We start from the raw sequence: 14,053 nt of genomic DNA, 5'->3' as shown, positions 1-14,053 counted from the left end.
TATATCTGTATTAAAAAGGTATTTTAAGAAACAGATGTCTGAATCTCATTTTTCACCAAGTTAGCCATCGGTCCCCAATACAGGGGTACTAAGTTATTATAAAAAAAGATACATGCCACCCTGAAGGTAATTACATATGATTTTTAATATATTTTCTCAGAAAATCAAATTTTTGGAAATATTTAAATTCAAAGCATTCTTTTTGCAATTTTGCATTCTTTTAACCCATTTTTCATTCCATTCTTTCTCATTTAATGTCTTGTTCCATAAATTTTAAACATAATTAAATGCGTAAGTCAAAATGTTTAAGAGTATTCTCTGGTATCTGAACTACTTTGCAGGATCAGATATAATACTGTGGAGAGTAATATCAGCACTTTTATAATTATGAAAATGCTTTTATGTCAGAAGATACTTAAGCTGAAGATTCACGGGTTACAAAAAATAAACATTTCAAACTTTAAACTTATTTTCTGGAATGATACTTGCTCTGAAATAATATTCAAAACACTTTTCCGAAATGCATCTAGCCACACAGGAGAATGAGCATGCAAGGAGGTAGAGGGTTGGTGGTGAAAAAATTATAGATTTCAAAGTTATTGTTTGAAATAACCCAAACAAGCAAAACATTAGTATTTTTATCTTGAAATTCTTGGTGAATTTTATGTTCTAGCCCATAATATATTAGTTTATTTTAACACAAAAGTTTCTTCCAAAATGGACATGTCCAAAAGATACACACCATGCTGGCGACGGTGGTGGCGGCGGCGGCAGCGAGTTCGGTTGCGCGTGGCGCAGCGGGTGGGAGCGGAGCCCAGGCCGGGAGCAGGCGCCACCGCCAGCGACCATAGGGAACATGTTGGCCGCCAGCTCGCCGCCCGCAGGGCCACCACCTCCGCCCTCGCCGCCGGGCTTCACGCTGCCGCCGCTGAGAGGCGGCCTGGGCGCCGGCACCACTAGGAGTGGAGGTTCGGAACGGACCCCCGGGGCTGCAACCGCCAGCGCCTCAGGGGCCGCCGAGGATGGGGCCTGCGGCTGCCTGCCCAACCCGGGCACATTCCAGGAGTGCCACCGGAAGTGTAAGGAGCTGTTTCCCATTCAGATGGAGGGTGTCAAGCTCACAGTCAACAAAGGGTTGAGTAACCGTTTCCAGGTGAACCACACAGTAGCCCTCAGCGCAATCAGGGAGTCCAACTACCACTTCGGGGTCACGTATGTGGGGACAAAGCAGCTGAGTCCCACAGAGGCGTTCCCTGTACTGGTAGGTGACATGGACAACAGCGGCAGTCTCAACGCTCAGGTCATTCACCAGCTGGGCCCCGGTCTCAGGTCCAAGATGGCCATCCAGACCCAGCAGTCGAAGTTTGTGAACTGGCAGGTGGACGGGGAGTATCGGGGCTCTGACTCACAGCAGCCGTCACCCTGGGGAACCCAGACGTCCTCGTGGGTTCAAGAATTCTCGAAGCCCACTACCTCCAGAGCATCAGGCCTTGCCTGGCCCTGGGCGGAGAGCTGGTCTACAACCGGCGGCCTGGGGACGAGGGCACTGTCATGTCTCTAGCTGGGAAATACACATTGAACAATTAACTGGTTGGCAACGGTAACGTTGAGCCAGGCGGGCATGCACGCAACATACTACCACAAAGCCAGTGACCAGTTGCAGGTGGGTGTGGATTTTGAGGCCAGCACAAGGATGCAGGATACCAGCGTCTCCTTCGGGTACCAGCTGGACCTGCCCAAGGCCAACCTCCTCTTCAAAGGCTCTGTGGATAGCAACTGGATCGTGGGTGCCACGCTGGAGAAGAAGCTCCAGCTCCTGCCCCTGACGCTGGCCCTTGGGGCCTTCCTGAATCACCGCAAGAACAAGTTCCAGTGTGGCTTTGGACTCACCATCGGCTGAGCCCTCCTGGCCCCTGCCTTCCACGCCCTTCCGATTCCACCTCCACCTCCACCTCCACCTCCCCCTGCCACAGAGGGGAGACCTGACCCCCCTCCCTTCCCTCCCCCCTCAGGCGTTGGGGGGGACATCGGAAAGGAGGGACCCCGCCACCCCAGCAGCTGAGGAGGGGATTCTGGAACCGAATGGTGCTTCGGGATTCTGAGTACCAGGGGCAGTGTGCCCAGTGGGCATGGGGTCCCAGGAGGGATTCCGGAATTGAGGGGCACGCAGGATTCTGAGCACTAGGGGCAGAGGCGGCCAGACAACCTCAGGGAGGAGTGTCCTGGCGTCCCCATCCTCCCAAGGGCCTAGGCCTGCCCCGAGGGGGCAGCGAGAGGAGCTTCCCCATCCCGGGTCAGTCCACCCTGCCCCGCCCACTTTCCCATCTCCTCGGTATAAATCAAATTTATAAGTTATGGAAGAACCAGGACATATAACAGAAAAAAAAAAAAACAACAAAAAATATACGTGGGAAAGAAAAAAAGATACACCATGCTTATCTAAGGCTTTTAGTACCTCCTGTCATAGTTGCATATATGCCAGATTGAGGGGCACAGAACTAGGGGAATTTGATAAAATGCTCATTATACAGAACTGTAATACCTATTGTGGCATTTTAATTATGTAAAAGCTTAATGAAATACTACATAAAAAGATACTGTTTATTTTTCTGATAGATTTCACAGCACTCCGTGGTACTGAGATTTTCTAAAATTTAGAAAACAACATTAGTAATTATATTTGTCTACTATAGTAAGTATATTTTTCTTCTTTCACTCTTCAGGTTTTCCATTAATATAAATAGTAAAATTTCCATACATTTCCATTTATTTTAAATCAAAGTAGTGTCAACAAATCTACATTACCTATAGAATATAAAGAGAAGTATGTGAAACTTTATAAACTTTTAAGTCATACTTTCCTAACAGACAACCCCATACCTGCTCTCATGTCATCTACAGCACTCATTTTCAGCAATACTTGTTTAATTAGCCCAACTTCTGTGCTAGTCTGTACATTCCAAACACTTTTTCATAGAATGGCTGTAAACATGCTCCCTATTTCTGCTTGACATGTTACATCACAGTGCTCTAAAAGCTCTGTCATGCGTATTATACTCTCAGCATCCTGGATAATAAAGTTCATCTCCAGTTCAAATTCTCCACCAACCAGCTGAAAGTAAACAGAAAGAAACAATAGTGTTAACATGGGAGGTTACTGATAACAGTAGAATAAAATAATAACGAGAGTTCAAATCTACTACTCTAAAAAAATTTCAAGGCTTTTGGTGTAAAATTACTTTTTATAAAAAGTATAAGAGCTACAGATAAATGACAGGCATTGTAAGCATTGAAACTAGCGAACACTGAAGGGGTGGCCTGCCACTCCACACCTGTGGGATATCTCATCGGGTGGGATGAGAGACTGAGAAAAGAAATAAGACACAGAGACAAAGCATAGAGAAACAACAGTGGGCCCAGGAGACCAGCACTCAGCATACCAAGGATCTGCACCAGCACGAGTCTCTGAGTTCCCTCAGTTTTTATTGATTATTATTTTCATTATCTCAGCAAGAGGAATGCGGTAAGAGAGCAGGGTGATAATAAGGAGAAGGTCAGCAAAAAAACATGTGAGCAGAAGAATCTATGTCATAATTAAGTTCAAGGGGAGGTACTATGCCTGGATGTGCACGTAGGCCAGATTTATGTTTCTCTCTGCCCAAATATCTCAGTGCAGTAAAGAATAACAAGGCAGCACTGCTGCCAACATGTCTCGCCTCCCGCCATAGGGCAGTTTTTCTCCTTTCTCAGAACTGAACAAATGTACAATCGGGTTTTATACCGAGACATTCAGTTCCCAGGGACAGGCAGGAGACAGTGGCCTTCCTCTATCTCAACTGCAAGAGGCTTTCCTCTTTTACTAATCCAACTCAGCACAGACCCTACACGGGTGTCAGGCTGGGGGACGGTCAAGTCTTTCTCATCCCATGAGGCCATATTTCAGACTATCACATGGGGAGAAACCTTGGACAATACCTGGCTTTCCAGGGCAGAGGTCCCTGTGGCTTTCCACACAGTGCACTGTGCCCCTGGTTTATCGAGACTAGAGAATGGCGATGACTTTTACCAAGCATACTGCTTATAAATATTTTGTTAACAAGGCACGTCCTGCACAGCCCTAGATCTCTTAAACCTTGATTCCATACAACACATGTTTTTGTGAGCTCAATGTTGGGGCAAAGTGGCTGGGGCAAAGTGGCTGGGGCAAAGTTACAAATTAACAGCATCTCAGTGAAGCAATTGTTCAAGGTACAGGTCAAAATGGAATTTCTTATGTCTTCTCTTTCTACATAGACACAGTAACAGTCTGAGCTCTCTTTCTTTTCCCTACAAACAGAAATCTAATTTTCACATAAATGGGAAAGGGTGATTTCAAATCTAGTAAATCAGAGCAAACTACAGCATGTGATTCCTGGATGGGATTCAGGAAAAATTCCTAAAAAGAGGGTTTGGCCTTTAAAAGTGATAATCAACAGAAAATATAGAATTTACTAAGGACAAATTTTAAGACATGAAATTCATTTTCCTTTTTGATATTACTAGTCTTACAGATAAAGAGATGTAACTGGGGCATAATCTCCATATATAGAAGATGAAGAAATATGAAACTGATACAACTTACAATAAATGTTGCAATAATGAAATGAATGTTAAAAATAAGTTGAACAGAAATATGCAAGGTCTTGTAATGCTTTTTTTTTTTAAGCACAAATGTGAATTGGGTAAAGAAAGCTGATTTAACAGCAACACATTTGACTTCAATATTATGGCAAATGAGTCCAAAGTCATACTGCCCCTCCCATTTGGTATTTTAAGTACAGTAATAGACAAATACACACAGAATAAAATAACATAATAATACTCTGTTACTCTCTGTTGACCGAATCCCATAGGAACTATTATATTCAGTTATAAGCATCATTCTTAAAAAAGAACACTGTCAAACTGGATATCCTTTTGGTCTAAAGAATGATAAGATTTAGGAATAAAATAATAATCATATACAACACCTCGCAAATTCAAAGTAATTAATTCCTTTGTTCATTCAATAAATAATTTATTAAGGTCTAGAAGTTACTGTTCTGGGAACTAGAATATATGAACATCCAAGATAAAGACCATGCACTAACAGTGCTAAATTCTAGGAACAAAGATTTATATGTATGTATGCATACACTACTTTATTCCAAAAAAACACTGAAGGTGGCTAGAAGTTATGTAAAGCATGTAGGAAGGCATAAAATATGAGTAGATGAGAAAAGAGGAAGCAAAGGAAAAACAAGATTAGGAACAGACAGGGAGTAGAATTAGGATCAAGAAGTAGAATTAATTTCCTATCACTGAAAGGTATTCGCAAATACTGACAGGTCACCACAGAATATGATATAAATAAGATAAATAGTAACAATACCACCACCTAATCTTACATGGCGTTTAGTACTGTTTTAAAGGTTTTACATCCATTATGACACTATTCTTATCTTCATTTTACAGAGAAGGAATCATAGGCACAGAGTTATAAGTATGTTGAAGAATGTTACAAAACGGGTAAGAGACCCAGGATCCAAGCACAAGATGTCTGTCTTCGTGCAAGTTCATATAAACATTACAATCTCATTTAAGAATATTTTTTTAGGAGGGAGGTGAGACAAGATGGCAGAACAGAAAACTCCACAGATCATCCTCCTACCCCTACCACAAGGATACTAAGTTAACAAACAACTACACAGAAAAAAGCATCTTCATAAGAGCTAAAAATCAGGTGAGCACTCACAGCACCTGGTTTTAACCTCGTATCACTGAAAGAGACACTGAAAAGACAGAAAAACAGTTCTGAGTCTCCGATGCCACCCCTCCCTGACCCCAGCAGCATGGCTTGGTGCCAAGAGCATCTCTTGGTGCTGGTGAAGGGAAAACAGAGCAACTGTGAGGCACTGAACTCAGTGCCATTTTGTTGCAGCAAAAAGGAAAACCTGACCGAACTAAGCTGAAGTCCACCCAAAAGAAGGCATGTCAACCAGCCTTAGCCAGAGGGCAATCACTGATACCAGCAGTCCAAACCTGACTGCCCGCAAACCTCAGTACCAAAGGCCACAGTGCTCTTGTTGTCTAAGTAAACTTGAAAGGTAGTCTAGGCCATAAGGACTGCACCTCATAGGTGAGTCCTAGTGCTGAACTAGGCCCAAAGACAATGGACTGAAGTGGCATGGGACATACTGAGATACCAGCTGGGGCAGCTAAGGGAATGTTGGCATCACCTCTCCCCTAACCTGAGACTGCACAGCTTGTGGATCCAAAAGAAACCCCTTTCTTCCACTTGAGGAGAGGGAAGAGTTGGGAGGAGTTTGTCTTGCATCTTGCTTATCAGCTCTGCCACAGAAGGACAGGGCACCTTGAGGTCATGAGGCCCTTGTTCCAGGCTCTAGCTCTGGGATGACATTTCTAGATACACCCTGGGCCAGAAGGAAACCCACTGCCTTGAAGGAAAGGACCCAGTCCTGGCAGCATTCATCATCTGCTAACTGAAGAGCCCTTGGGTCCTGAATAACCAGCAGTGATACCCGGGTACTACGTTGAGGACCTTGGTGAGCTTCTGAGACTTGTTGGCTTCAGGTGAGACTATGCACATTACCAGCTGTGGTGGCTATGGGGCAAAACTCCTTCCACTTGATAAAAACAGAAGGAAGAGTAAAGGGGACTTTGTTTTGCATCTTAGGTACCAACACCACCACCGTGGGGTAGAGCACCAAGTGGGCTTTTGGGTTCTCAATTCTAGGACTTGACTCTTGGACAGCATTTCTAGACCTGCCCTTGGCCAAAGGGGAGCCCACTGCCCTGACGGGTGAGTCCCAGGCCAGGCAGTATTCACCACAAGCTGATATAAGAGCCCTTGGTCCTTAAGGGAACATCGGTGGTACTTTGGCAATACTCCTCATGGCCAGGTGTGGCAGTGGCTACGGGGTAAGGCTCCTCAGCTTTTGGAAAGGGGAAAAAGTGGAAAGAGTGGGAAGGATTGTGTCTTGTGGTTTGAGTGCCAGCTCAGCCACAGTACAATAGAATGCCAAGTAGATTTCTAAGTTTTTTGACTCTAGTCCCTGACTCCTCTATGGCATCTGTGGACCCACTGGTGGCCAGGGGGACTTTGCCACCCTGAAGAGAAGGACACAGGCCCAGCCGACTTTTCTTCCTGCTAATTGTAGAGCCCCAGGGCCTTGAGTGAATATAGGCTATAGCCAAGGAGTGATTAAGACAGGCCTTGGGCAAGACCCAGCACTGTGCTTGCTTCAGGTGTGACCCAGCACAGTCATGGTGGTGGTGGTCATAGGGGTGCTTGTATCATACATCATACCAGCCCCAGCTTTAGGTGTCTCAGAACAGAGAGAGAGAGAGACTTTGTGTTCTTGGGAGAAAGTAAGGGAAGAGAAAAAGAGACTCTGCCTGGTAATCCAGAGAATCACCCCAGATCTTATCCAAGGCCATCAAGGCAATACCTCTACAAGTCTGCAAGAACCAGTGTCACTGGAAAGCCTTCCCAAGAAGGATGGCTACAAATAAGCTCAGGCAATGAAGAGTACAATAAATACCTAACTCTTCAATGCTCGGGCCCCGAGGAACATCTACTAGCATTAACACCATCCAGAAAAACATGACCTCACCAAATGAACTAAATAAGGCACCAAGAATCAATCCTCGAGAAACAAAGATATGTGACCTTTCACATGGAGAATTCAAAATAGCTGTGTTGAGGAAACTCAAAGAAATTCAAGATAACACAGAGAAGGGATTCAGAATTCTATCAGACAAATTTAACAAAGATATTGAAATAATTTTAAAAAATCGAGCAGAAATTCTGGAGCTCAAAAATGCAATTGGCATACTTAAGAATTCATCAAGTCCTTCAAGAGCAAATTGGATCAAGCAGAGGAAAGAATTAATGAGCTTCTGAAGAAAGGCTATTTGAAAACACACAGAGGAGAAAAAAGAATAAAAACCAATGACACATGCTTACATGATCTAGGGAATAGCCTCAAAAGGGCAAATCTAAGAGGTATTGGCCTTGAAAAAGAGGTAGAGAACAGGGTTAGAAAGTTTATTTTGAGTAAACCTTCAAATAACAGAGAACTACCCAAATCTAGAGAAAATATCCAAATACAAGAAAGTTATAGAATACCAAGAAGATTTAACCCAAAGAAGACAACCTCAAGACATTTAATAATCAAACGCCCAAAGGTCAAGAATAAAATAAGAATCCTATAAGCTGCAAGAGAAAAGAAACAATAACATACAAAGGAGCCCCAGTACATCTGGCAGCAGACTTTTCAGTGAAAACCTTATATGCCATGAGACAGTGGCATGACATATTTAAATTGCTGAGGGAAAAAAACTTTTACCCTAGAATAACATATCCAGTGAAAATATAATTTGACCATGAAGAGGAAATAAAGACTTTCCCAAACAAATAAAAGCTAAGGGATTTCAACAACAGCAGACCTGTCCTACAAGAAATGCTAAAGAGGGTACTTCAATCAGAAAGAAAAGGGCATTAATGAGCAATAAATGATCACCTGAAAATACAAAACTTACTGGTAATATAAGTACACAGAAAAATACAGAATATTATAAACACTGTTACTGTGGTTTGCAAACTACTCTTATCCTAGGTAGAAAGACTAAATGATGAATTAAACAACAATAATAACTACAACAACTTTTCAAGACATAGGCAGTATAAGATATAAACAGAAACAACAAAAAGTTAAAAAGCAAGGAAATGAAGTTAAGGCAAGTTTCTACTAGTTTTCTTTTTGCTTGTTTGTTTGCTCATGCAAATAGTGTCATGTTATCAGGTTAAAATAATGAGTGATAAGATAGCATTTGCAAGGCTCATGGTAACCTCAAACCAAAAAACATACAATGGACACACAAAAAAATAAAAATCAAGAAACTAAATCACCAGAGAAAATCATCTTCACTAGAGGAAGACAAGAATGCAAGAAAGAAGACCACAAAACAACCAGAAAACCAAAAACAAAATGGCAAGAGTAGATCCTTACTTAATAATAACAGTGAATGTAAATACACTAAACTCTCCAATCAAAAGACACAGACTAACTAAATGGATGAAAAAACAAGACCAATTGACCTGTTGCCTAAAAGAAACACACTTCACCTATAGAGACACACAAAGACTGAAAACAAACAGATGGAAAAAGATATCCCATGCCAAAGAAAAACAAAAAAAAGAGCAAAAGTCACTATACTTATATCAGACAAAAGAAATTTCAAGACAAAAACTAACTATAAAAAGAGACAAAGAAGGTCACTATATAAAGATAAGGGGGTCAATTAAGCAAGATGATATAATAATTTCAATCTATATTCACCCAACACTGGAGCACCCAGATATATAAAGGAAATATTATTACAGCTAAAGACAGCTATAGGCTCCATAATATCTGCAGACTTCAAAACCTCACTTTCAGCATTGGACACATCTTCCAGAAAGAAAACAAAGAAACATCAGAATTAATCTTCACTACAGACCAAATTGAGCTAATAGATATTTACAGAACATTTCATCCAGAAGCTGCAGAATACACATTATTTTCCTTAGCACATGGATCAGTTGAAAAGACAGACCATATGTTAGGTCACAAAACAAATCTGGAAACATTCCAAAAAAATGAAATAATATAAAGCATCTTCTCTGACAACAATGGAATAAAACTAGAAATACCAAGAGAAGTTTCAGAAACTATACAGATACATGGAAATCAAACAATATGCTCCTGAATGACAAGTGGGTCAATGAAGAAATTAAGAAGGAAATTGAAAAATTTCTTGAAACAAATAATAATAGAAACACAACATACCAAAATCTATGGGATACAACAAAAGTTGTACTAAGAGGGATGTTTATAAGTGCCAATATCAAAAAAGAGGAAAAATATCAAATAGACAATCAAATGCTGCATCTTAAAGGACTGAAGTATCAAGAGCACACCAAATCCAAAATTAACAGAAGAAAAGAAATAATAAAGATCAGAGCAGAAATAAATAAAATTGAAATAAAAAAATACAAAAGATCAAAGAAATGAAAAGTTTATTTTTTGGAAAGCTAACGAAAATTGACAAATCTTTAGCCAGACTAAGAGAGAAGATCCAAATAAAGAAAATTAGAAATAAAAAAGGAGACATTACAACTGATACTGCAAAAGTTCAAAGGATCATTATCAGCTACTGTGGGCAACTACATGCAAATTAATTGGAAAATCTAGAAGAAATTTATGAATTGCTACACACATAAAACTACCAAGATTGAACCAGGAAGAAATCCAAAACCTGAACAGACTAATAACAAGTTACAAGACTGAAGTTGTAATAAAAGTCTCCCAGTAAAGAAAAGTCTGGGAAATGATAGCTTCACTGTTGAATTCTAACCAAACATTTAAAGAACTAATATTAATCCCACTCAAACTATTCTGAAAAATAGAAGAGAAGGGCATACTTCCAAATAGAGGAGGAAGGAATACTTCCAAACTCATTCTATGAGGCCAGTATTACCCTGTTACCAAAACCAGTCACAGACACAAATTTTTAAAAATATATTTATTGACTGACCAAAAAATAGAACAAATGAGGGATTCTTACCCCAATTTTGTTTGTTATAAATATTTATAATATGTCTCTAGTTCTACAGTAAGGCTATAAGCTTGCTTAGTTACATGGCTTTAACAAGTTTACATCAAAAAATATCTCATAAGCCACTGGCACTGGGAAAAAGGTACTGTGATGCATTTCATTGGTTTCATTATAATAAGGTCTCTTGTAAAAATTGTCACTAAGAAAAAAATAACATAACTCTGGGCTACTAGAAAATCCTTAGTTCTTCATAAGTACAACAAACAAGCACCTAACAGTAGAATTAAATTGGACATACTGCCAGAAATTACAACAATGAATGCAAATTTGAATACTAGCTTCATAGTTCTCAGCCTCAAAAGTGAGAACCTTAAAAGGTAAAAAGACTTTGGGATGACAGTTTCAGTAACACTTGGTTGGGAAAAGATTAGTAAAAATACAAAGAATAACTTTATTCTTAGTTTTTCCTAAAAATGAATTATTAGGCAAAAATATAATGGATATCATGTCTGTAACTCATAAATTACTGACATTACACAGCATAAATATTTTTAAACAACTACATTTACATGTAAGAGTTTTTGAGATATTAGCTTGCTGGTCTAGAAGCAAAATAATTACCACTTGGGGAATAATAGTAAGGAAGAATGAGTTCATTTATCAATGTGCAATGGAATCAGAGTATCCACATTTTAAAACTGAAAAAGATGTTACAAACCATCTATTTGAATTGCTCCCTTCATGGAGAGCCTAGCTAGGCTTTTATAGAGTCAAATGGATACTGTTTAAATGACTTTTAATATTTCAAAAAGTATCACGTATCATATCTCACTGGAAAACAAAGTCATATTTATTTAATAGAAATAACAGTAGAAACTGGAGAAGAAGGTAAGGTAAGAAATAATTTTAAAAATTAAATGTTGGTAATCATGGAATCCCTACACCAAGGTCAAAAACTAAGGTAACAGACAGGTAGAATATTCAAATTTCCTGACTAGTCCAGTGATCTTGCCTACCTCCACACTACTTTGAATACAGGACATAAATAACAGATTTAACAAATGTCAAATGTTTACAATAGTGACCATGGAGCAATGAGATTACTGGCGACTTTCCATTTCTTCTTCACATATATTTTTAAGTGATTTGCAATGAGCACATATACTATTATAATAAAAACATACACACACATGCACACACACATACACACACATGCACACACACATTCACACACATTTAATAGTGAGTCTTCCTAAAGCAAAACCTATAATTGGACAAATCATGTTCAGAAATACGATTTTCCCATGTTTCCTTTTCCATTCACATAATCTTGGAGTATGTTTCGTCATTTATAAAACAAGGATAATGGTTGGTTCTTACACTATGTTTCACTAATTATTGCTGGGACCACTCAAAAGATAGATGTAAAAGTAAATCTACTAACCGATTATGCAATGAGTGCCAGTCATGTGGTATCTAATAAACAGTCTTCATTCACTAGAAACATAAGAGAATTTTTTTTTTTTGAGACGGAGTCTCGCTCTGTCACCCAGGCTGGAGTGCAGTGGCGCGATCTCGGCTCGCTGCAGGCGCCGCTCCCCGGGGTTCACGCCATTCTCCTGCCTCAGCCTCCCGAGTAGCTGGGACTACAGGTGCCCTTAAAAGCCTAAAGGAGAACTAACATTTTATTCCTTACTACACGTATCTATTGAATGTATTTTACAAGCCATGTGTAGTTTCAAGGTACAGGAAATATAGCGGTAAATGAAACAAAGTCCCTGTCCTCATATAGCTTATGTTCTAATACAGGTCACAGACAATAAACTAGTAAAATGTATATAAATAATATAATTTCAGAAAATGATACTTTTTTATGGTATTTATTTTTATGAAAAAAAATATAGTCTTGTAGTAATTTGTTATACAATTTTTTCCTGACTACCTTAGCACTACTTGAAGGCAGACACTATAGCTTATAAATAAACTCTGCAGCAATAAGCTATGCTCATTGATTGATACATGGTAAATACTTGATAAATGTCTCAATTAAGGAAAGAAAGGAGGAAATAACTTAAAGGTAAAAATTCAATACATTCAATAGTTTGATACAGATTACTTACATTACAAGGCAATGTCACATATTAAAGGAAGAAAAACAAAAGGTTTTAAAGTCAGAATAAAATCATTCCTCTAAAGGACTGTTAAACTCCCTAAAACATGATTTTGGGGGAATAATAAGGTCCTCAAAACTAGCATTCAAAGTATTAAACCATCATTGTTGTGTTAAGTAAATTATTTGGCCTCTTGGAGTCTTGATTTTCTTACCAATGAAATAGGAATGAGAGCATAGGAATGAACAGCTCTCATTATAGAAAGGGGTTGTAAGCACAAATGAGATAAATTATGATCCTTTGAAAAGTACAAAGTATTACAGAGAAAGCAATAGCATTAATTCTGGCAGCAGTCTGGAATGGAGCAGTAATTCCAGTCATCTGGAAATACAGGCAGTAGTGAGTCATGGCTGTAGACTCAGAGCAGGGAACTGGTTTGGATAAAGTGTGTGACAAGTTGTGGGGGATATTAAAAGGAGCTAGGCAGGGTCAGGTGCGGTGGCTCACGCCTGTAATCCCAGCAGTTTGGGAGGCCGAGGTGGGCGGATCACCTGAGGTAGGAAGTTCGAGACCAGCCTGGCCAACATGGGGAAATCCCGTCTCTACTAAAAATACAAAAATAAGCCGAGCGTGGTGGTGCCTGCCTGCAATCCCAGCTACTCGGGAGGCTGAGGCAGGTGAATCGCTTGAACCCGGGAGGCAGAGGTTGCAGTGGCCACTGCACCACTCCAGCCTGGACAACAGAGCAAGACTCCGTCTCAAAAAAAAAAAAAATCGGAGCTAGGCAGGTTCCACGCCCAGAGCTAGTGGTCAGGAATCAAATGGCAAGGAATCAAATCTAGTCATACAAGCCACAGCCGGGTCAAACCTGAAAAGACAGTTGCAGTGACCATGGATCCTCAAGAACAGAATAGGAAGGCAATATAAAGTTTGGTAAACAGTCAGGAATCTGGAAATGTGAAGAACAAAAAGAAAGATAATGTAAATGAGAGGCCAAATTTGAGATCTTCAAAAATGCAGCAAGGCAGTTTTGTGCATCAGCTCCAGTGTATGTATAAGGATCCTTTGAAGGAAAGCATTCACTCTTGAGGAGCAGGTGCTCAGGATTACATGATTGAGGTAAGGGAATGTGGGTGGAGCCGAACCAACACTTTCTCCTCAAGAAAATTCTGGCAATAAATATCTGAGCCAGTTTTTAGAAGAATCTTTCCAGTCATTCATTTTCTAATTGGACAGCAAGATAAAGCTTCATCAAATCTCTAGACAAATTTCCCTTGGGACTTATGCCATGTTTTCATGAT

General features: G+C 40.0%; 1 pseudogene; it reads left to right on the top strand.

Moving 5' to 3' along the window:
- Nucleotides 1-831: 831 nt before the first annotated feature.
- On the top strand, nucleotides 832-2,597 carry LOC101149934 (mitochondrial import receptor subunit TOM40 homolog; annotated as a pseudogene).
- Nucleotides 2,598-14,053: the final 11,456 nt, after the last annotated feature.

Source organism: Gorilla gorilla, chromosome 15, assembly GCF_029281585.2.
Source record: "Gorilla gorilla gorilla isolate KB3781 chromosome 15, NHGRI_mGorGor1-v2.1_pri, whole genome shotgun sequence".
NCBI classification, from domain to species: Eukaryota; Metazoa; Chordata; class Mammalia; order Primates; family Hominidae; genus Gorilla; species Gorilla gorilla.
This window is presented reverse-complemented; position numbering and strand designations above follow the sequence as displayed.